Genomic DNA, 23,535 nt, shown 5'->3' on the forward strand with positions numbered 1-23,535 from the left:
AGTTTGATGTAAAAATCTGAGAAACTGAAGTTTGATGTAGAAATATGAGAAACTGAGGTTTGATTCTGAAATCTGAGAAACTAATGTTTAATGAAATCTGATAAGAAACTGAAGTTTGATTCAGAAACCTGTAAAACTAATGTTTAATGAAATACTAGAAGAAACTGAAGTTTGATGAAATCCGAGAAGTAGTTTCAGCGAAAGTAAACGCAAACTAGAAATGAAAGTGAGATACTATTGTTGCCACAATCAGTAGTACCCGAAAATCTGAGAAACTGAAGTTTGATGAAGAAATTCGAGAAGTAGTTCTCAGCGAAAGTAAATGCAAACGAGAAATTGAAGATCTGAGAAACTGATGTTTAATGAAATCCAAGAAGAAACTTAAGTTTGACGAATTTTTAGCTTTATTGTGAAATCACACATCGGCTGAACAGGGAAAGAATCATTCTTTACATAAGGGGTGTTAATATGTTCGAGTGGTTAATGAGACAGACTCGAAATGCTATGCCTGCGTTGACGAATTTTTAGCTTTATTGTGAAATCACACATCGGTTGAACAAGTAACAAATCATTCTTATATTAGGGGTGTTAATATGTCCGAGTGGTTAAGGAGACCAACATGAAATCAGTAGTACTCGAGAATCTGAGAAAGAGAAGTTTGGGGTGTCAAATATGTCTCAGTGGTTAAGGAGTTAGACTCGAAATTTGTTGGGCCTATGCCTGCGTAGGTTTGAATCTTGCCATTGATGTTATTTCTTAACTTTATTGCCAAAACACACATTGGTTGAACATGGAACGAATCATTCTTTATATAAGGGTGTCAATATGTCCGAATAATTAAGGAGACAAACTCGAAATTTGGCTATGCAATTTTTAGCTTTATTATGAAATCCCACATCCTACATAATACTTATAAGTGGGATACTGTTGTTGCCAGAATAAGTAGTACTTGAGAAACTGAGAAACAAAAGTTTGGGGTGTCAATATGTCCAAGTGGTTAAGGAGACAAACTTAAAATTTGTTGGGCTATGCCTGCGTAGGATAAAATCCTGCTATTGACGTATTTTTATCTTTATTGTGAAAACACACATCGATTGAACAAGGAACGAATCATTCTTTATATAAGGGTGTCAATATGTCTGCATGGTTAAGGAGACAAACTCGAAATTTGGCTATGCAATTTATTAGCTTTATTATGGAATCCTACATAATACTTATATAAGTGGAAGTGGGATACTGTTGTTGCCACAATCAGTAGTACCTGAGAATCGGAGAAATTGAAGTTTGGGGTGTCAATATGTCCGAGTGGTGAAGGAGACAGACTCGAAATCTGTTGGGCTATGCCTGCGTAGGTTCGAATCCTGCTATTGACGTACTTTTTCTCTTTATGATGAAAACACACATCGGACGAATCATGTTTATATAAGGGTACGAATCATCTTTATATAAGGGTGTCAATATGTCGGCATGGTTAAGGAGACAGAACTCGAAATTTGGCTATGCAATTTTTAGCTTCATTATGAAATCCCACATCCTAGTTTTGAATCCTGCTATTGACCTATTTTTAGCTTTATTTTGAAAACACACATCGATTGAACAAGGAACGAATCATTCTTTATATAAGGGTGTCAATACTTCGAAATGGTTAAGGAGACAAACTCGAAATTTGGCTATGCAATTTTTAGCTTTATTATGAAATCCCACATCCTACATAATACTTATACAAGTGGAAGTGGGATGCTGTTGTTGCCACAATCAGTAGTACTTGAGAATCGAAGAAATTGAAGTTTGGGGTGTCAATATGTCCGAGTGGTTAAGGAGACAAACTTGAAATCAATTGTGCTACGATTGCGTAGGTTCGAATCCTACTATCAATGCATTTTTTTAGCTTTATTGTGAAAACACACATCGGTTGAACATGGAACAAATCATTCTTTATAAGGGTGTCAATATGTCCGAGTGGTTAAGGAGACAGACTCGAAATCTGTTGGGCTATGCCTGCGTAGGTTCGAATCCTGCTGTTGACGTATTTTTATCTTTATTGTGAAAACACACATCGGACGAACCATCTTTATAATGGAATAGGGCTTTAGGAGTCCCGGATGAATTAGATTGTCATTAAAGGCAACTTGATCGACGAAATGGCAGGCTGCCTTGAGGTAATGCCTATCTGTGAATGAGGTAATGCCTATCTGTGAATTAATGGTTAGGGTCAATGCCCTAGAAGATAAGACCACAACTGCTGGTGGCGTCGAGCATAGAGATAGATCAATGAGCTCTATTTGTTGGGATGGAAGAATATATTGATGGCCTACACAATGCCAAACAAGCAATTGTTAAGATGGTCTCAGAAATGTTTTAGAATATAATAGCACCTCTCAGAGTGGTCAGGGCTAAAGTGTTGGATTTGATTGCCTAATTAAACCTCACTATGAGAGCTGTGGGAACTTCCCACACCCTAGTTGAGGGAGCAATCCAATATAACAAGGCAAAGGTCTTGGAGTCCAAGCTCTTCTGTGGGCTTTGAGATACCAATGCATTTGAAAACTTTATCTAGTCAAGATGGTCTCAGAAATGTTTTAGAATATAATAGCACCTCTCAGAGTGGTCAGGGCTAAAGTGTTGGATTTGATTGCCTAATTAAACCTCACTATGAGAGCTGTGGGAACTTCCCACACCCTAGTTGAGGGAGCAATCCAATATAACAAGGCAAAGGTCTTGGAGTCCAAGCTCTTCTGTGGGCTTTGAGATACCAATGCATTTGAAAACTTTATCTAGTCGATGATGCAAAGTTATGTTTGAGGTCCAAGTACATGGATGGACATTCAAGATGGACGATGTACTATAGACACTTGTAAAAGCTTAAAACAAGAACTCCGTTCAAAGTTCTTCTCAAAGAATGGCAAGATAATAGCAAGGAGAAAGTTAAAGGAGCTGAGGCATATTTAGAATATCCGAGACTACGTTATGCAATTTTTTGGGCTTATGTTTGATATTCGTGACATGTACAAAAAAGACAAGGACTTCAGTTCTGTTGAGGGGTTGAAGTTGTGGGTAAAGACCAAGCTCTCTGAATAAAGAGTTCAAGTCTATTCTATAGTCTAATGATTGTTTGACCTTAGTAACGATCAATCCCAAAACATAAGGTAGAACCAAACTTTTGCAAATGGGGTAATAGAAATTACCGACTCAGCTCCCCCAAAGGTGGGGAAGGCGACAAACTTGAAGGCGAAGGAGGGAAATGTGAGTCCTCCTACCAGAGGTAAAACTTCACAAAGGAGACATCATTGCCAGAACAATCGTAATCAAGGCACTTCGTCTTTGTTCATAAGAAAAACTTGAAAAAAATTTTAGAAGTTAAGTACGAGACAGTGAAAGTTGACACACTACTAGGAGTAGAAAGCTGAGTATTAATTAAATTGATTTATTATTTTTTATTTATTTATTATTATTTTGTAAAAAACAAATTAAAATAGTGATATGTAATTAATACAAAAATTATTTATGGTAAATAAAGAATTTGCATCGTGGAAAAAAAAAATAACATCATGAATGAAAAAGTTTAACGAGTATAGAATCATCCCTTGACAAAAAGATTTGGATCATTTCTCTTCTATCTCTGTCTCCCATCTAATTTCTTACTTCTTCCATTCTTCCATCTAACCAATAAATGACGACATAAGTACAAAGAAGTATATTTATATTAAAATATATACATAAATTTCAATGTGAATTAGCACCTTCGAATTAGAAGGATGAAAGCAAGTAACTTTGGAGATAGATAGATCTTTGGCTAAGGTCAACTAAGTAAGTGGCCTTATGTACATGTCATTTATACTTTGTGTTATATGATGATGTAATGATGTTGTATGATGATGTGATGATGCTATATGATGATGTGATGATGCTATATGATGATATGAGATGATTACATGATATGATGATGCATGATGATAACGTTATGATGGAAGATTCATGATGATGAGATGGCTTAATATGATGATATTCTATATTAAGATGATGTACATAAATTAAATGTCATGATGCATTATGACGATGAATTTTCTAAGATGCAACCTTAATTGATGTTAGTGATGATTAACGTATGAAGGCCAACACATGCATTTATCTAGTGCAATGTGTGAATAATGTATAGGGTTGTGTCATAAGAATGATTTAAAGATGAAAATCATAGGGACCTCATGCATTTTGTGTGTTCATATACATCAGGTTAATTCCTCATTTATGATGATGAGTACGGAAGCCTACGCTATGAGATGATCACCATCATGTCTCGTATGACGCTCAGTGGTCTGCTAACCTCCGAATTTCACTACGGACAGCTAGCTTGACTATGATGAGTCTAGTGGGTGCGAACAGCCTGGGGATCTACGCTCGCACGTGTGGGTTGTGTGTAGAGAAGTAATACACATCCAATTTTGTCCAGACTGGAGGGTACCCCTATGATGGTCTTAGCGATAGGTCTCTAATCATGAGTTGCATGTGTTTGCGTTCTCTAACCCCAATATAGTGGGGTCACTTAGTCAACATTTCTTAAAATACTTCGTGTGATACTTTTATTTCATGTAACGACAAGACACCCTGGTAGGGTTGATGATGACATCGCAAGTAAAGACCATGGAAAATGCATAAGACAGTGGTATTTCATTTCTTAAACTTTAGGTTAGGATAGAATTTTTTACTTTTAATGTTTTATTTAGTATTTTGTTATGTTGTTGTAAAGATGTTTCGAACATGTAAGTCCATGATAGTGTTGCATGATGAAGTTGTAAATGTTTATTTCTGCATAAGAGAGTATGTAATGATGACAGTAGCGAATTTAGGTTAATAGAAGTCTAATATCGTTACAAATATATTTACATTGAAGTATATACTTAAATTTTCAAAACTGACCACATAATGCAGTAGATCAGAAAGTCATGGGTTTGACTCCCACTATGGTCAACCAAAATTCTAGATGATCATTAGAGAACATTTTTCCTTACTTGTGCTCATTCTGAGTAATTGAGACCATTTCTTACTTGGGCTCATTACGAGTAATTGAGACCATTCCTTGTGTTCATTATGATTAATTGAGACCATGTATGAGGCATTTGGATTCTTAGATAACTTAAATGTTAAATCTATTATCATGTAACATAGTGATACGCTTTTCTTGAATATGACCAAATTTTTTCAATACTCTCCTTATCCACAAGCACACGAGGAAGTTTTTTCAATACTCTCCTCATCCACACCCCTAGACAAGCACATGAGGAAGCTGCCACAAATTCTACTTTGGTGGACAAAGAAGCTACATGTCCTTTATTTAGTAGAAACACATAATAAAAAGCATATAGACTCGATCTATTTCTTTATCTTCCCATGAATCTTATGTTTGTAACAACGGGGACAAAATTATCACAATTCCAATCGACTAGGCGTATTGTGTCGATTCTTTTGAGTAATATATCTGGAAATCCCCACGGATTCCTTATTACCACTGTTTTGAACACAACGAGTACATTCCAAAATAACTGTTACTCGGGCATCTTTACCCTTGGCCATGAACCTCCCTTGTATTTTTTGTTCACGCAACTCTTCTATTGTCCGATCCAAAATGAAGAAAAAAGGAGAAGTTGGTAACTCAAAATAAAATTATAAAAGATTTGGTTGCAATCAAATATAAAATATAGTAATACACCGATTTCTAAATTTAGAATCGTTTTGCATTTAAGTATCTTGTATGATATTGTTGTCCTAGCCATCACATTTTCATTTTCGTTCTCACTCTTTTATTAATTCAATTGGAACCCCGCGTCGAGTCCAAGTTTGACGGAAGTTGAATCCAGACTAAGCCTAAAAACTCTAAAAAAACACACGAGGAAGCTGCCACAAATTCTACTTCGGTGGACAAAGAAGCTACATGTCCTTTATGTCCTTTATTTAGTAGAAACACATAATAAAAAGCATATAGACTAGAGCTTGAAAATCATTGGTGTCGGGTGTAGTTGGTTATCACATCAGTCTAACACATTGAAGGTCTTTGGTTCACCGGTTGAAGTTCGGGCGATGCCATTATTTTATATATTTATTTTTTTATTATCATATATTGAAAAATTAATTTGAGATAATAGGGAGTGGAGAGAAACATATTTCTTTCAATTGGGCACGCTCCTAAGCTCGTTGGCCTTTGAGCTCTTTTAGGATAATACCCTTTTAAGGTGAAGAAACTGAGTGGGACAGATTAGACACGATGAATTCGTTTATAACCTCGTATTGCAATTCCTCGAGCTCTTTTAGGATAATACCCTTTGAAGGTGAAGAAACTGAGTGGGATAGATTAGGCACGATGAATTCGTTTATAACCTTGTATTGCAATTCCAAGCTTTTCCTTAAACTTCTTTAATGGTGATTGTATTGCCCATATAATTTAGATGCACTGGCTTCACCAAAGTTGTACGTTTTCTTATCTTAGAATTTTTAGGAACGAAGTTGGAAGGAAAATATTTATAACCCTCGAATTTAGAAAAATTCAAGGTTGACCTAAAATCCAAATGAATTAGTTCATGCTTCTTAATTTATAGTTTAAGCTAAAACCTACTTTGAAACGTCTAGATTAGCCATGAATTTGAAATCCAAATTTTTGGAATTTTTGTTGAAAATATCTTCTTCGATCAAGCTTTCACCATTTTTCATTGAAGGAAAATATTTATAATCCTCGAATTTAGAAAAATTCAAAGTTGACCTAAAATCCAAATGAATTAGTTCATGCTTCTTAATTTATAGTTTGAGCTAAAACCTACTTTGAAACGTCTAGATTAGCCATGAATTTGAAATCCAAATTTTTGGAATTTTTGTTGAAAATATCTCCTTCGATCAAGCTTTCACCATCTTTCATTTTGAATTTCAGCCGTTGGATCTACTTAAATTTGGGGATGATCTAATGAATGGATGTAAAGATATTTAAGATTTTCAAAGGTTGTGCTGGCTGACTTATCGAAGTTAAGGGTTGTGGCGTAATTGTTTGAAGCTTGGGCAGCCGATAACCTTTGGATATCTTCCCTTAAGCCTATAATGAAGCGGAAAGTTCTTGTCTTCTCTGTATCTACCATCTCATGGGCAAATCTAAATATGTCAGTGAATTCTACGTTATATTTCTCCACGGTCCTTTTTCCTTGTTTAAGGCTAAAGAATGCCTCCTGATTTTTTAACGTTGCTACCGTAGGGTAGTACTTCTAAAAAAATGCCTCTCCAATCCAAGTCCAAGTCCAAGGATGATTCGATCTTCAGTGCTTACGATCTTAGAGGTTGGTTTCCACAAAAATAAAGGTGTCGCTCCTGAGTGAACATGATGGTGGAGTGTCTGGGGGCGTGGTTTGACTTGGGTTAGGTCTGTAAGGCACAGACGCGACTTAGGGCTTAACTCGATTATGTAATAAAAGACAAGCAATTTTTTTTACGAAATGAAATAAATAGAATTTAAAATATAGTATATAATAAATTTACATTATTTCAAAATAGAGTTCTAACATAATTAGTTAAAACACAAAATAATAGAGTTCTAACCTAATTAGTTAAAACACAAAATAACTAAATGACAAAATATTTTAAATCAAAAGAGCTAGGACGACCAGTGAGGTTTCTTTATGGAACTTGCTTTAAAATTCACTCCTGACCTCAACTAGCTCCTTATTTACCTTAAAAATCTGGAAAACATGGAGCGAGTTCAAAGACTCACTAAGTAGCCTACTTATAGACTTTAATCGTGTCCTTGATATTACTATTGTGTTGTCCTATATATTAATCGTGTCCTTGATATCACTAAGTAGCCTACTTATAGACTTCAATCGACGAGTGAGGTTGTCTTTTCTTTCCTTTATTCTCTTGACTCTTCCATGAAATTACTATTGGGTTATTGAATCTTGTGAAATCTCACTTTTTAGCTTTATTGTGAAATCCCACATTGGTTTGATAGGAAACGAATCATTCCTTATATAAGTATGTCTGAGTGGTTAAGGAGGAATTCTGCTCACATCGGTTGGACAGGGAATGAATCATTCCTTATATAAGTATGTTCGAGGGGTTAAAGACGCTTGCTATTGATGACTTTTTAGCTTTATTGTGAGATCCAATATCGATTGAATAGTGAATGAATCATTCCTTATATAAAAGGTGTCAAAATGTCTTAGTTATTAAGGACATAGACTCGAAATCTGTTGAGCTATGCCTGCGGAGGTTCGAATCTTGCAAACAAAGGTAGAGTGATATTCATCTGTTAGTGCTTCAGTGTTGATCGAAGGGGAAGAAGTAAATGGAATAACCCAAACAAAGGTAGAGTAGTGATATTCATCTGTTAGTGCTTTAGTGCTGACCGAAGGGGAAATAAATGGAGATTTAGAAGGTCTAAAATTTGTTGATATGAGTCCTTGTAAAGCTACATTACGAGGTCTGAAATTTGTTGATATGAGTTCTTGTGAAACTACATTATGACAAACAGAAACGAGTTAGCTTCACAAACGCTCCAGCTTCATCACTTGGTTGATCAAAGTTCTACGTCACAGGTAAAGCAAGACAATTCGTTGAACTGAACATTGAATGAGTGGGCAATATAGGGTCGTCAGTACCCTTGGGATTTAAGGTGCGTATGTTTGTGTTGATCCAAAGAAGAGTTACAAGCTTGATGCTAAGGCTTTGAAGTACTACTTCATAGGCTATAATTCTAATATGTTTGGATAAATGTTTTGGGACATCAAGAACAAAAAAAAAAAAAATTAAGACTATGATATGCTACTTCATAGGCTTTGATTCTAATATGTTTGGATACAAGTTTTGGGACGTCAAGAACAAAAAAAAAAATCTTGAGACACTATAACGTGACTTTTGCTTCATAGGCTATGATTCTAATATGTTTGGATACAAGTTTTGGGATGTCAAGAACAAAAAAAAATTAAGGCTATGATTCTAATATGTTTGGATACAAGTTTTGGGACGTCAAAAACAAAAAAAAAAAAATCTTGTGACACCGTAACGTGACTTTGGATGAAAATGTCATGTACAAGGACAAAGACAAAAAAGGTTCTGGGAGAACAAAGCAAGTGGGAGTTGAGGTTGAGTTACAGAATAATCAAAAAATGTCATGTACAAGGACAAAGACAAGAAAGGTTCTGGGAGAACAAAGCAAGTGGGAGTTGAGGTTGAGTTATAGAATAATTCACATAGTGTCGTTGTAGTAGATAATTGAGAAATTGAGCTATGTGGATACTTGCTGGGATGATTTGTGCCTTTTTTAGCTAGCTTTTTTGTGTGTTATGGGCTCCAAAATTCATAAATTTCTCTAGTAGGTCATAATTCAAATAAAATTAGGGTTAGTATCAAAATTGAGATGAAAAACAGACAAACGGAGGTCTAAAGGAGCAAAAAGAGGACACTAACACGAAAACATGCATATAGAAGGCGGCACACACATGGCTCGGAGGTTCTTTTAAGGGGATTGAGATTAAATCACGACCACTAACTTCTTTTGTGGGAGACAATAAATACCCACAAATTATTATGTAGAAATTAGATTTATGATGAATGGTCTCAAGTTGAGACGTTCTCCCTTAGTAATATGAGCATCATCTTGGTCATTTCTAAGTTTCAAGCAATTCTTGTGGTAGATTGCACCCATGCCATTCAATTAGGTTCGACTGTAGGGTGACTCAATTTAGAACAAAGTTCCAAATCTTGATTCCGTTGGGTTTTATGTCCAAAAATTCATAGTTTGTAAACAATAACATATTCTATTTTCAATAAAGTTATTATTGATGTTTATTAAGTAAGATTGTTATTGAATAAAGTAAATTTTACGATTATTAATCTAAATTCAATAAACTAAGAACACTCTGACTATAGTATGATTACTTGAACTATACGTAGAGATATAAGAGTGGATCAAGTTCAAGTATATAATCAAAATGATATATAGTACAGGGATAAGACTAAGTACCTTATCCTGGGACACTATGGATGCGGCCCACTTTTGTATAGGACATAAACAATGTGATCACTATGATGGTGTTAATATAACACATGCGGAAGCAATTTGAATCTTAGGCACTTTTAGAACATCAATCATAGTAAAAAAACTAGCATGTTCGTAAGTATTAAAACTTAATGAGTTTAGATACTAACCTTTTCTAGTTCAAACTCCTTTTTCCTCACGAACCAGTTTCGAACCACCACTAGTGTCTTCTCCACTATTCTCCGGCCTTTTCTAGTTCAAACTCCTTTTTCCTCACGAATCGGTTTCGAACCACCACTAGTGTCTTCTCCGCTATTCTCCGGCCTTAGAACGGGATTGTGGAATCCGGTGAGTGACTAAACTTGGGAGGGATTTTGTATATGTGAAGAGAGTGTTTGTGAGAGGTTTTTCTCAAGGTTTTTTTACCAAGAAGAAGACCTTCCATGTACCATGATTACTCTATTTAAAGAGGCATGTTTGCATGTTCATGCAAATTTGAGATCACCAAATTTTGACACTTAAAATTCCACTCAAATGTTTGGGATTATGTGGCAAGCATGCATGTTTGAGTTAACCAAATTTTGACACTCAAAACTCCACTCAAACTTGTGGGGTTTATTTGTCAAGTATGCAAGTTTGGTTTAACCAAATTTTGACACCTCAAAACTCCACTAACATGGATTTTTCCATGAAGTCAACATTTTGACTTTCTTCATTTTAGTTCAACAATTAATTTGAATAATGAATTTCAAATTAAAGTAACATTAAATGATTAATTAAACTATTTAATTAATATTTAATATTAATTCAAATGCCAATCCCAATCAATTCCGACACATAATTGATTAAGATATTTAAATCTTATTTAAATATCTCAGATTCTCTATTTTTGTTTAATTCGTAAATAAAACAAAAATGCGGTTAAATATATCGTATATATGTAATGCATATTCCCTAATTTGAATTCAAACACTTCGAACTCACTCGTCACACTTTTAGGGATAGAAGAGAGGTAGTTCCATTAAGTACTGACTCTAGGTCTTGAACAAGGGGCCCCACCCTCTCATTGGCTTGAGAGAGATTCGGTTTACTGGTCGGACCACAAACCAATTGTTCATTAGAGGATCAGTGGGACATAAGGAACAAGAAGTAACTTCAGGGATAAAAGGGTAAATTGACCTAGCTCTAGTTACGAACAACCTGTGAAGGATCGACTTACATCATGGTTATATCAAATGGACATAAATATATCTATAGTGAGAGGAGTGCAACTACTAGGCTATAGTGGAGTGTCCTAGTAGTTAACGAATGTTGGTTAACAAGGTTATCAAGTTTAACCGGTTAATCTTGGATCGTTGGAGCCCATGATCTATAGGTCCATTAGGTCCCTCTGCTAGCTCATATCGGATTAAACCAAAGAACAGTATGACGAGTGAGTTCGAAGTGTTCGAATTCAAATTAGGAAATATGTGCTACATATATATGATATATTTAACCGTATTTCTGTTTTATTTACGATTAAACAAAAAAAAGAGAATCTGAGATATTTAAATAAGATTTAAATATTTTAATCAAATATATCTCGAAATTGACTGGGATTGATATTTGAATTAATATTAAATATTAATTAAATAGTTTAATTAATCATTTAATATTACTTTAATATAAAATTAAATTATTCAATTTAATTGTTGAATTAAAATGAAGAAAGTCAAAATGTTGACTTCATTTAATCAAAAAATCCATGTTTAAGTTAGTGGAATTTTGAGATGTCGAAATTGGGTCTAACCAAACTTGCATGCTTACCAAATAAACCCCACAAATTTGAGTGGAATTTTGAGGGTCAAAATTTGGTTAACTCAAACTTGCATGCTTGCCACCTAATCCCAAACATTTGAGTGGAATTTTGAGTGTCAAAATTTGGTTATCTCAAATTTGCATGAACATGCAAACATGACTCGATAAATAAAGTGATCAAGGTACATGGAACATCTCCCTTGGAAAAATCTTGAGAAAAACTCTCACAAACTCTCTCTTCATCTATACTAAGTCCCTCCTAAGTTTAGTCACTCAATGGATTCAACAATCCCGTTCTAAGGCTGGAGAATAGTGGAGAAGACACTAATAGTGGTTCGAAACCGGTTCGTGAGGAAAAAGAAATTTGAATTACAAAAAGTTAGTACTCAAAGACCTTGAGTTTTAATATTTATGAACATGCTAGTTATTTACTATAATAGATGTTCTAAGAGTGCCTAAGATTCAAATTTCTTCCGCATGTGTTATATGAACTCCATCAGCTTCTAGATCTTTGATCGTAACATGTAATGTAATTCTAGCCTTATCTCTTTGTTGATCCGAATTTTGTATAAGGAGGTGTTAATTTCTTTGATTCCAGGATTCTTGCTTGAACAAAAGCTTGGATCGTTGGGCTGAGGAATAGGGTTTTCTTATCACCTTTCAAGAAAAACTCGGTTGGAAGAACACATCGAGGGCTTAGACAAGGCCCAACGAGCAATAGATCAAATGGTCTAAGAAATGTCTAAGGATTTGAGAGCAGCCCTAGGAGTGGTCAGGGTCGAAGTGGCTGTCTGAGAACTAGATTAAACCTCACCATGGGAGTTGTGGGGAACCAAACCTCACCTGGAATTATAATACAATTAAACAAAATAAAAATCCTGGAGCCTAAGCCCTTTTATGGGGTTTAAAATGGAAAGGTTCTAGGGAACTTTATCTTTGACTTTGAACTTTACTTTCGAGCCACAAACACCGTGGCAGAAGAAGTGAAGTTTTGGAAACAATGCATCTAATCGACGATGCAAAGTTGTGGTGGAGATCCAAGTACATGGACATTTAAGATGGTTGTAATATCGTGGACACGTGAGAAAGAAAATAAGAACTCTGCTTTCAGTTCTTCCCAGAGAATGTCGAGATACACGCGAGAAATTTAAGAGAGTTGAGATATACTAGCAATATTTGAGACTAGGTTAAGCGATTTTTTTGGGCTTATGTTAGATATTCGTGACATGTCTAAAAAAGACAAGGTCTTAAGTTTTATTGAGGGGCTGAAGTGTGGGCGAAGGCCACACTTTATGACCAAAGGGACCAAGACCTTTTCAATGGCTTATGCTACTTACCTTAGCAACTATCAATTCTAAGACGAAAGGCAGAACCAAGCTTCCATAAGTGGGATTAATAGCAATTACCGACCCCTCCCCCAAGGGTGGGGGAGGTGATAGACTTAAAGGAAGAAGAGGGGAAAGCGAGTCCTCTCAACATAGAGGTAGAACTCAATGGCAAAAACTTCATAGTCAGAGTAGTCACGATCAAGGCCCCTTGTCTTGCTACATATGCAAGAGGCCCATAAAAAATATGAATGCCCGCAAAAGGTGGTACTATACACCTTTCAAGCAAAACTCCGAGTGAATTCAAAAGTCGATTATGAGACGGTAGAAAAAAAATATCGCTAGTTGAGAATGTTGAATGCCACCGCATGGGGGCACTAAAGTACTTGTTCGCTCTCCAGAAGAGAGTGGAAGAAATAAGGAAGTCAGTGGAACATAGTCTCTTATATATGTCGAGGCTTGGATTAATCACAAAGCGGTCAGGAATATCATTGTTGACTTTGGAATCACCCAATACTACATTAAGGAGATCAAAGAAAAATACTTCAACCTTTGGCATGGAGTGTAAAGCTGAAATTAAAGAGAGAGAGAGAAATTGACCCAAGTCAACCAAGGGACAAATGGGACAAATGGGTCATTTTACTCTTCCATCTATTAGAGGGTACAAGTGTAACCCTAATATTGACCATAAAAAAGAAAAGGAGGATTAGAAGAAAGTTTGGGAGAATCTAGGAGCCAGGCAAAACTTCGTCCATAATCGAGATGAGTTTTAGAATGTTTTCAAGATCTGAGACTAACTTTTATGAATTGAGATCTAATATTTGGGTGTGTTACCTAGGAAAGGTCATTTGGGTGTGTTACCTAGGAAAGGTCTTTCACTGATTCCGTGGAGAAACTTGGCTGAAAACGCGAAGGATCCGAGAGCTCTCCCAAAAGTGGTAAGGATGCTAATGGACTTACTTTCGATGTTCGTAACTCATCCTGTGATGAGGAAAAAAATAAAGAAAAAATGCTAAAGTGTAGATGGTATTACGATCTACAACTTTGTAAAAGAAATCGTGTTGATTCGAGTTTTAGATCGAAGGATAAAAAAAGAAAAAAGAGAAGATTCAAGAAAACTTAGCCATTTTCTTTTTTTTTTGTCGGATAGGAAGGGGAGAAGATTTTTTCAAGCAGCCACGTGTCGTTCGGCAACCGATGAGGCACGACTTGATGAGGAGGCGACACACGTCAGACATCGACTAGAGCTCCGTGTCAGACGACAACTGGAGCAATGTGGCCCCAGCGAAATGGCGACGCGCATCGTTTGCGTGCCCTACCCGATTCCAGATCTGCGAGTAGATCCGACCTGACCCGCAATTCGTCGGCCAAACCAACCCACGGTCCACCCAAGCGATCCAAATCGTCGACCCAAACTGGAGCGCTGACCCGCGACTGCGCAAAAGCAAACCGAGAGTTGTACTGGCGTGTCCACTTTCGACTAGCTTCCTTCCCTGCGTGTGAGGGCGCGTGTAAGGACCTTTTTGACCTGTTTGACTTCTAGTTGCCCGATTTTCATCTCAATTCCCGTTTTAACAATGGTTTTATGTGAATAGGGACCTAATTGAGGAAAATCAATAGTTTTGGATACCCTACGTGCTTAGTAGCCCTAGCGAAAGGGCACGTGTCAACCATGTAAGTCACCACACGGAACTTAGGAATGAGTACTTGTAGGAATCGCTTTGTTATGCATGCATGCTGGATTAATTTCCTTAGTTGATTAGACTTTTCCATGTTATGAGCTTAGGTGGCAATGTGTACGTTCTATGAAAAGTTAACCATGTTTTATGCTTCCGCTTAGTATGTATCTGTTTATGCATGCTGAAAGGAGGATGGAAAAATTGTGAACTCTTCGTTTCGGGTGCTGATGGATGTTATCGCCCCGTTAAGGAGACAGTCTCGAAAACTGTTGGGCTATGCTTGCGTAGGTTTGAATCCTGCTATTAACCTATTTTTAGCTTTATTGTGAAAACACACATCGGTTGAACAAAGGCTATGCCTGCGTAGGTTTGAATCCTGCTACTAACCTATTTTTAGCTTTATTGTGAAAACACACATCGGTTGAACAAGGAACGAATCATTCTCTATATAATGGTGTCAATATTTCGGAATGGTTAAGGAGACAAACTCGAAATTTGGCTATGCAATTTTTAGCTTTATTATGAAATCCCACATCCTACATGATACTTATAAGTGGGATACTGTTGTTGCCAGAATCAGTAGTATTTGAGAATCTGAGAAACTAAAGTTTGGGGTGTCAATATGTCCGAGTGGTTAAGGAGACAGACTTGAAATCTGTTGGGCTATGCCTGCGTAGGTTCAAATCCTGCTATTGACGTATTTTTATCTTTAATTGTGAAAACACACATCGATTGAACAAGGAATGAATCATTCTTTATATAAAGGTGTCAATACTTTGGAATGGTTAAGGAGACAAACTCGAAATTTGGCTATACAATTTATTAGCTTTATTATAAAGTCCCACATCCTATATAAAAGGAAGTGGGATACTGTTGTTGCCACAATCAGTACCTGAGAATCAGAGAAATTGAAGTTTGGGGTGACAATATGTCCGAGTGGTTAAGGAGACAGACTCGAAATCTGTTCGGCTCTATGCCTGCATAGGTTCGAATCCTGCTATTGACGTATTTTCATCTTTATTGTGAAAACATACGGAACGAATCATTCTTTATATAAGTGGAAGTGGGATACTGTTGTTGCCACAATTAGTAGTTACCCGAGAATCTGAGAAATAAAAGTCTAGGGTGTCAATATGTCCGAGTTGTTAAGGGCTATGCCGGCGTAGGTTCGAATCCTGCTATTGACGTATTTTCATCTTGATTGTGAAAACACACGGAACGAATCATTCTTTATATAAGTGGAAGTGGGATACTGTTGTTGGCACAATCAATAGTACCTGAGAATCGGAGAAATTGAAGAACACACGGAACGAATCATTCTTTATATAAGTGGAAGTGGGATACTGTTGTTGGCACAATCAATAGTACCTGAGAATCGGAGAAATTGAAGTTTGGGGTGTTAATATGTTCGAGTGGTTAAGGAGAGAGACTCAAAATCTGTTGGGCTATGGCCTGCGTAGGTTCAAATCCTGCTATTGACGCATTTTTAGCTTTCTTGTGAAAACACACATCGGTTGAACATGGAACGAATCATTCTTTATATATGGGTGTCAATAAATCGGAATGGTTAAGGAGACAAACTCAAAATTTGGCTATGCAATTTTTAGCTCTATTATGAAATCCCACATCCTACATAATACTTATATAAGTGGAAGTGGGATACTGTTGTTGGCACAATCAATAGTACCTGAGAATCGGAGAAATTGAAGTTTGGGGTGTTAATATGTTCGAGTGGTTAAGGAGAGAGACTCGAAATCTGTTGGGCTATGGCCTGCGTAGGTTCGAATCCTGCTATTGACGCATTTTTAGCTTTCTTGTGAAAACACACATCGGTTGAACATGGAACGAATCATTCTTTATACAAGTGGGATACTGTTGTTGCCACAATCAATAGTACTCAAGAATCGTGTTAATATCAATAGTACTCGAGAATCTGAGAAACTAAAGTTTGGGGTGTTAATATGTCCGAGTGGTTAAGGAGATAGACTCGAAATCTGTTGGGTTATGCCTGCATAGGTTCGAATCCTGCTATTGACGTATTTTTATCTTTATGAATAAGAAACAAATCATTCTTCATATAAGGGTGTCAATACTTCGGAATGGTTAAGGAGACAAACTCGAAATTTGGTTATTCATTTTTTAGCTTTATTATGAAATCTCACATCCCTTACTGTTGTTGCCACAATCAGTAGTACCTGAGAATCGGAGAAATTGAAGTTTGGGGTGTTAATATGTTCGAGTGGTTAAGGAGAGAGACTCGAAATCTATTGGGCTATGCCTGTGTAGGTTCGAATCCTGCGATTGACGCATTTTTAGATTTATGATGAAAACACACATCGGTTGAACATGGAAGGAATCATTCTTTATATAAGGGTGTCAATATGTCGGAATGGTTTGCCACGCATTTTTAGCTTTATGATGAAAACACACATCGGTTGAACATGGAAGGAATCATTCTTTATATAAGGGTGTCAATATGTCGGAATGGTTTGCCACGATCAGTAGTACTCGAGAATCTGAGAAATTAAAGTTTGGGTCCGAGTAGTTAAGGAGACAGACTCGAAATCTGTTGGGCTATCCCTACGTAGGTTTGAATCTTGCTATTGACATATTTTTAGCTTTATCGTGAAAATACACATTGGTTGAACAAGGAACGAATCATTCTTTATATAAGGTAAGGGTGTCAATATAATATGTCCGAATGGTTAAGGAGACGAACTCGAAATTTGGCTATGCAATTTTGGGCTATTCCTACGTAGGTTTGAATCTTGCTATTGACATATTTTTAGCTTTATCATGAAAACACACATTGGTTGAACAAGGAACGAATCATTCTTTATATAAGGTAAGGGTGTCAATATAATATGTCCGAATGGTTAAGGAGACGAACTCGGCTATGCAATTTTGGGCTATCCCTGAAAATCTTGTTTGAAGAAGAAATTTGAGAAACTGAAGGAATCATTCTTTATATAAGGGTGTCAATATGTCGGAATGGTTTGCCACGATCAGTAGTACTCGAGAATCTGAGAAATTAAAGTTTGGGTCCGAGTAGTTAAGGAGACAGACTCGAAATCTGTTGGGCTATCCCTACGTAGGTTTGAATCTTGCTATTGACATATTTTTAGCTTTATCGTGAAAATACACATTGGTTGAACAAGGAACGAATCATTCTTTATATAAGGTAAGGGTGTCAATATAATATGTCCGAATGGTTAAGGAGACGAACTCGAAATTTGGCTATGCAATTTTGGGCTATCCCTACGTAGGTTTGAATCTTGCTATTGACATATTTTTAGCTTTATCATGAAAACACACATTGGTTGAACAAGGAACGAATCATTCTTTATATAAGGTAAGGGTGTCAATATAATATGTCCGAATGGTTAAGGAGATGAACTCGGCTATGCAATTTTGGGCTATCCCTGAAAATCTTGTTTGAAGAAGAAATTTGAGAAACTGAAGGAATCATTCTTTATATAAGGGTGTCAATATGTTGGAATGGTTTGCCACGATCAGTAGTACTCGAGAATCTGAGAAATTAAAGTTTGGGTCCGAGTAGTTAAGGAGACAGACTCGAAATCTGTTGGGCTATCCCTACGTAGGTTTGAATCTTGCTATTGACATATTTTTAGCTTTATCGTGAAAACACACATTGGTTGAACAAGGAACGAATCATTCTTTATATAAGGTAAGGGTGTCAATATAATATGTCCGAATGGTTAAGGAGACGAACTCGAAATTTGGCTATGCAATTTTGGGCTATCCCTACGTAGGTTTGAATCTTGCTATTGACATATTTTTAGCTTTATCGTGAAAACACACATTGGTTGAACAAGGAACGAATCATTCTTTATATAAGGTAAGGGTGTCAATATAATATGTCCGAATGGTTAAGGAGACGAACTCGGCTATGCAATTTTGGGCTATCCCTGAAAATCTTGTTTGAAGAAGAAATTTGAGAAACTGAAGGAATCATTCTTTATATAAGGGTGTCAATATGTCGGAATGGTTTGCCACGATCAGTAGTACTCGAGAATCTGAGAAATTAAAGTTTGGGTCCGAGTAGTTAAGGAGACAGACTCGAAATCTGTTGGGCTATCCCTACGTAGGTTTGAATCTTGCTATTGACATATTTTTAGCTTTATCGTGAAAATACACATTGGTTGAACAAGGAACGAATCATTCTTTATATAAGGTAAGGGTGTCAATATAATATGTCCGAATGGTTAAGGAGATGAACTCGGCTATGCAATTTTGGGCTATCCCTGAAAATCTTGTTTGAAGAAGAAATTTGAGAAACTGAAGGAATCATTCTTTATATAAGGGTGTCAATATGTTGGAATGGTTTGCCACGATCAGTAGTACTCGAGAATCTGAGAAATTAAAGTTTGGGTCCGAGTAGTTAAGGAGACAGACTCGAAATCTGTTGGGCTATCCCTACGTAGGTTTGAATCTTGCTATTGACATATTTTTAGCTTTATCGTGAAAATACACATTGGTTGAACAAGGAACGAATCATTCTTTATATAAGGTAAGGGTGTCAATATAATATGTCCGAATGGTTAAGGAGACGAACTCGGCTATGCAATTTTGGGCTATCCCTGAAAATCTTGTTTGAAGAAGAAATCTGAGAAACTGAAGTTTGACGTAGAAATCTGAGAAACTGAAGTTTGATGTAGAAATCTGAGAAACTGAAGTTTGATTCAGAAATCTGAGAAACTAATGTTTAATGAAATACGATAAGAAACTGAAGTTTGATTCAGAAACCTGTAAAACTGATGTTTAATGAAATACTAGAAGAAACTAAAGTTTGATGAAATCCGAGAAGTAGTTTCAGCGAAAGTAAACGCAAACGAGAAATGAAAGTGGGATACTATTGTTGCCACAATCAGTAGTACCCGAGAATCTGAGAAACTGAAGTTTGATGAAGAAATTCGAGAAGTAGTTCTCAGCGAAAGTATACGCAAACGAGAAATTGAAGATCTGAGAAACCGATGTTTAATGAAATCCAAGAAGAAACTGAAGTTTGACGAATTTTTAGTGTGAAATCACACATCGGCTAAACAGGGAAAGAATCATTCTTTACATAAGGGATGTTAATATGTCCGAGTGGTTAATGAGACAGACTCGAAATGCTATGCCTGCGTAGGTTCAAATTCTACCATTGACAAATTTTTAGCTTTATTGTGAAATCACACATCGGTTGAACAAGTAACAAATCATTTCTTATATTAGGGGTGTTAATATGTCCGAGTTGTTAAGGGTAAGGGGTGTCAATATGTTCGAGTGGTTAAGGGTAAGGGGTGGAACAAGTAACAAATTATTTTTTATATAAGATTGTTAATATGTCCGAATGGTTAAGGGGAACGAATCATTTCTTATATTAGGGATGTTAATATGTCCGAGTGGTTAAGGAGACCAACTTGAAATCGGTTGGGCTATGCCTGCACAGGTCCTGCCAATATGTCCGAGTGGTTAAGGGTAAGGGGTGTCAATATGTTCGAGTGGTTAAGGGTAAGGGGTGTCAATATGTTCGATTGGTTAAGGGGGAGGGGTGTCAATATGTTCGATTGGTTAAGGGGGAACGAATCATTCCTTATATAAGGGGTGTCAATATGTCCGAGTGGTTAAGGGGTGTTGGTGAAAGGATGAACAGAACATTGAATGAGCAGGCAAAGAGTATGAGGATTCGTTCTAGATTGTCAAAGACATTCTGAGTTGATGTTGTAAATACAATAGCCTACTTGATAAATAGAGGGTCGTCAGTACCCTTACGGTTCAAGTTGCCAAAAGAGGTATGGATAGAAAAGAGAGTTACAAGCTTGATGCTAAGGCTATGAATTGCTACTTCATAGGTATAAGTTTTTAGACGTCAAGAACAAAAAAAAATTTGAGCCAGTATAACGTGGCTTTTGACGAAAATGTCATGTACAAGGACAAAGACAAGAAAGGTTCTGGGACAACAAAGCAAGTGGGAGTTGAAGTTGAGCTACAGAACAATTCACATAGTGATGTTGTAGTAGATACTCGAGAAACTTCTAAGACTGTTGCTTAGGTTCCAGAGGTGGAGCAAGTGACACCTAAGCAAGTGTTAAGAGAATCAACCAGAACTATCAGATTATTAGATAGGTATGTACCTTCATTACACTATATGTTGTTGATTGATGAAGAGGAACTAGAGCCCTTTAGTGATGCCCTACAGTTAGAGGATACAACCAAGTGGGAGCAAGCCATGGATGATGAGATGAGTTGGATGTTTAGGCTTCAGAATTGTGTTGCTCCTTCATCTACTAAGGCTTTGTACGTGGCAATAGCTAAAACTAGAAAGAAAATGATATTGATGACAGACTATGTAAAGAATTAGGCAAGAAGCAGCACGAGAAGATTCTTCATGTAGATAGTCACAGTGTCATACAGTTGGTGAAGAACCCAGTCTATCAAAGACAAAACACATCAGAAAATGATACCATTGCACTCGCAGGTTAGTGGAAGATGGTGATGTGTTTGAAGAAGATAAAGTGTGCAAAGAATCTAGCAAACACGTTGACAAAATGTGTTGATGTTGAATAAATGAGATTGTGCGAAGTCTCAATTGGTATAGTGCAGTGAAGATATTGATGGTTGTTTGAGAATGAAATTCTTTGTTGACTGGATCAACCTCAAGAATTGTTAGGTTATGGAACCTGCTGCCTATTTATAACTTATCCAATTGTTATACATACTAGTAAAGTTATGTATGGAAAATATATAGTAAACTATTATTTATAATAAAAAGCTTGTAAAGATATATATGGTAGATAGTTATATATATAGCATATGGTTATGTTTGATAAAATCATATATAGTAAACTGAACCATATATATATATATCCATATATCCTTCGGCAGTGCTTTTAAAATGTACATTTTGTATTATCTCTTACAGTACATAACTGAAGTCATCAATAAACTTTTAGCTAGTAGTTCTCATGCATTTTCTCTCTTCTATCCTTTGTGTTCATCTAGATCTCACGTGTGCATTGTTGTGCAATCCTAACAATTACAATAGAAAAACTTAGTTGCTTGTGGTGGACTTATCACTTTAAATGTTTGTGATAAAATTGTTCATAATTTTCATTTTTTTTTTCTTTTAAGTCAACTCAAATTTTTCTTATCTTCGAATTTTTTTATTTCATTTTCATTTTCTTATTGGCCAGAAGGTTTTCCAATATTCTCTTACTATTAAGATATGATTTGAAGGATATATTTTAATAATTAGTTGTGGAGTATATCTTACATATCTCTAATCAGTTAATTTTTTTTTCTTTATTTGTGGGAGTAGTTAGTAATATATTTTATCTTAGGATTTGATTAGCAGTATATTTTATTTTATTTACCAACTTAGTTATATATTTTCCCTCATTTTTAAGATATTAGTTGATAGTTTGGATCCTATTTAAACCTCGTAAACATTAATGAAGATCATACTTTCGATCCCACTTCTATTTCTCATTCTTAACACTTACGTTTAAAACACCAATAAAAAGGAATGAACATTTTACTCATGTAGTGGAAGCATTGGAATCAGCTTTGATTTTATTTAGAATTAAACAAAATTAAAGGTTAAATAAACATACCTTGAAGAAATATAGAGAAAGTTTTGGCCGGACTTTAATCTACTTGCTCCACTCCTCTAATGAATGAATCTCCTCCATAAAGTCTTCCTCGATATAACTAAAACACAAGGTAAGGCTTGTGGGAGCTTATTGAAATAAAATTCCGAAAGTTTCGAAGCCTAAAAATGGTTGTGACATTTCAACACATCGATTAATCTTTCCTCTAACCGAAGCGGCTCGTAGTCAATCACGTGTGTATTGTTTGTTATATACTTGTGCAACATGCAACACATCATGAACTCTTGAGGGAACTGAGGGTAACGCTAATCGATATGCTACCAGTTCAATCTACTCTAGTTTCTCTAATAGGCTAATAAGTAAAGGCTTAACCTGACATGATTAATGAACTATACAATGCAACATGAATGTATGAGAATAGGATAGAAAACTACCCTAAACTTTTGCGCGATTTTAAACATTCAATAACATAACGAAAATTAATGTAAAAACATATACATGTACTATGTTCAATTTGTTCCTAAAAGAAGGAACGGGACCGAGATACAAAAGATGTATATGATATAACAGACAAAATAATAATAATAATAATAATAATGGAGAAGACATACGCCTTGGGTCAACACCCTTCTGTGGCTACCTAGCTCTCAAGTACTTCTCGCCCCATCCAACAACATCATACACCTCAAAGAAAAAATTGTCGAAAGGACAAGTATATAAATATAATCAGTAAGCAATGTATTTGTAGACTCTCATTACATACTTGGTCTGACCACTTTTAATTCCAAAATCCTTCATGAAACTTGTTAGAAAACTCATTTAGAAGATGTACAAATTGGTTTGAGAGAAAATAGTGTAGCGTAGCCCTCGAATTTAGAAGAAATTCGAGAAGAAAATTGAACAAAAATAATAAGAGCCTTAATCTCTCGAGTTCTAGGAACTCTCATCACTCGATTCTTATCTCAAAATATTGCCCACAACTTCTTATTTATAGATGAAGCTTGCATTGTCTTTGATCATTCTAGAGTCGTACTAAATTTTAATTCCAAGTTTCTGAACTGTCTGTCATAAATATCTACTCATATGACGGTTCTACCTACCTTTATTTTAAATAT

At 36.0% G+C, this 23,535-nt stretch overlaps 7 non-coding genes across 7 annotated transcripts; all 7 read left to right on the plus strand.

Annotated features, from left to right (window-relative positions):
* The first annotated feature begins 1,291 nt into the window (after positions 1-1,291).
* Positions 1,292-1,373, plus strand: TRNAS-CGA. Its single transcript has one exon. It is a non-coding gene; the product is annotated as a tRNA-Ser (tRNA).
* Positions 1,374-1,945: 572 nt separating this feature from the next.
* TRNAS-CGA lies at positions 1,946-2,027 on the plus strand. The gene has a single exon. It is a non-coding gene; the product is annotated as a tRNA-Ser (tRNA).
* Positions 2,028-15,423: 13,396 nt separating this feature from the next.
* TRNAS-UGA lies at positions 15,424-15,505 on the plus strand. Its single transcript has one exon. It is a non-coding gene; the product is annotated as a tRNA-Ser (tRNA).
* Positions 15,506-15,729: 224 nt separating this feature from the next.
* Positions 15,730-15,813, plus strand: TRNAS-CGA. Its single transcript has one exon. It is a non-coding gene; the product is annotated as a tRNA-Ser (tRNA).
* Positions 15,814-16,205: 392 nt separating this feature from the next.
* On the plus strand, positions 16,206-16,288 carry TRNAL-CAA. The gene has a single exon. It is a non-coding gene; the product is annotated as a tRNA-Leu (tRNA).
* A 236-nt stretch (positions 16,289-16,524) lies between these two features.
* On the plus strand, positions 16,525-16,607 carry TRNAS-CGA. Its single transcript has one exon. It is a non-coding gene; the product is annotated as a tRNA-Ser (tRNA).
* A 155-nt stretch (positions 16,608-16,762) lies between these two features.
* TRNAS-CGA lies at positions 16,763-16,844 on the plus strand. The gene has a single exon. It is a non-coding gene; the product is annotated as a tRNA-Ser (tRNA).
* The last annotated feature ends 6,691 nt before the right edge of the window (positions 16,845-23,535 follow it).

Source organism: Cucurbita moschata, unplaced genomic scaffold, assembly GCF_002738365.1.
Source record: "Cucurbita moschata cultivar Rifu unplaced genomic scaffold, Cmos_1.0 Cmo_Scf00011, whole genome shotgun sequence".
NCBI lineage: Eukaryota > Viridiplantae > Streptophyta > Magnoliopsida > Cucurbitales > Cucurbitaceae > Cucurbita > Cucurbita moschata.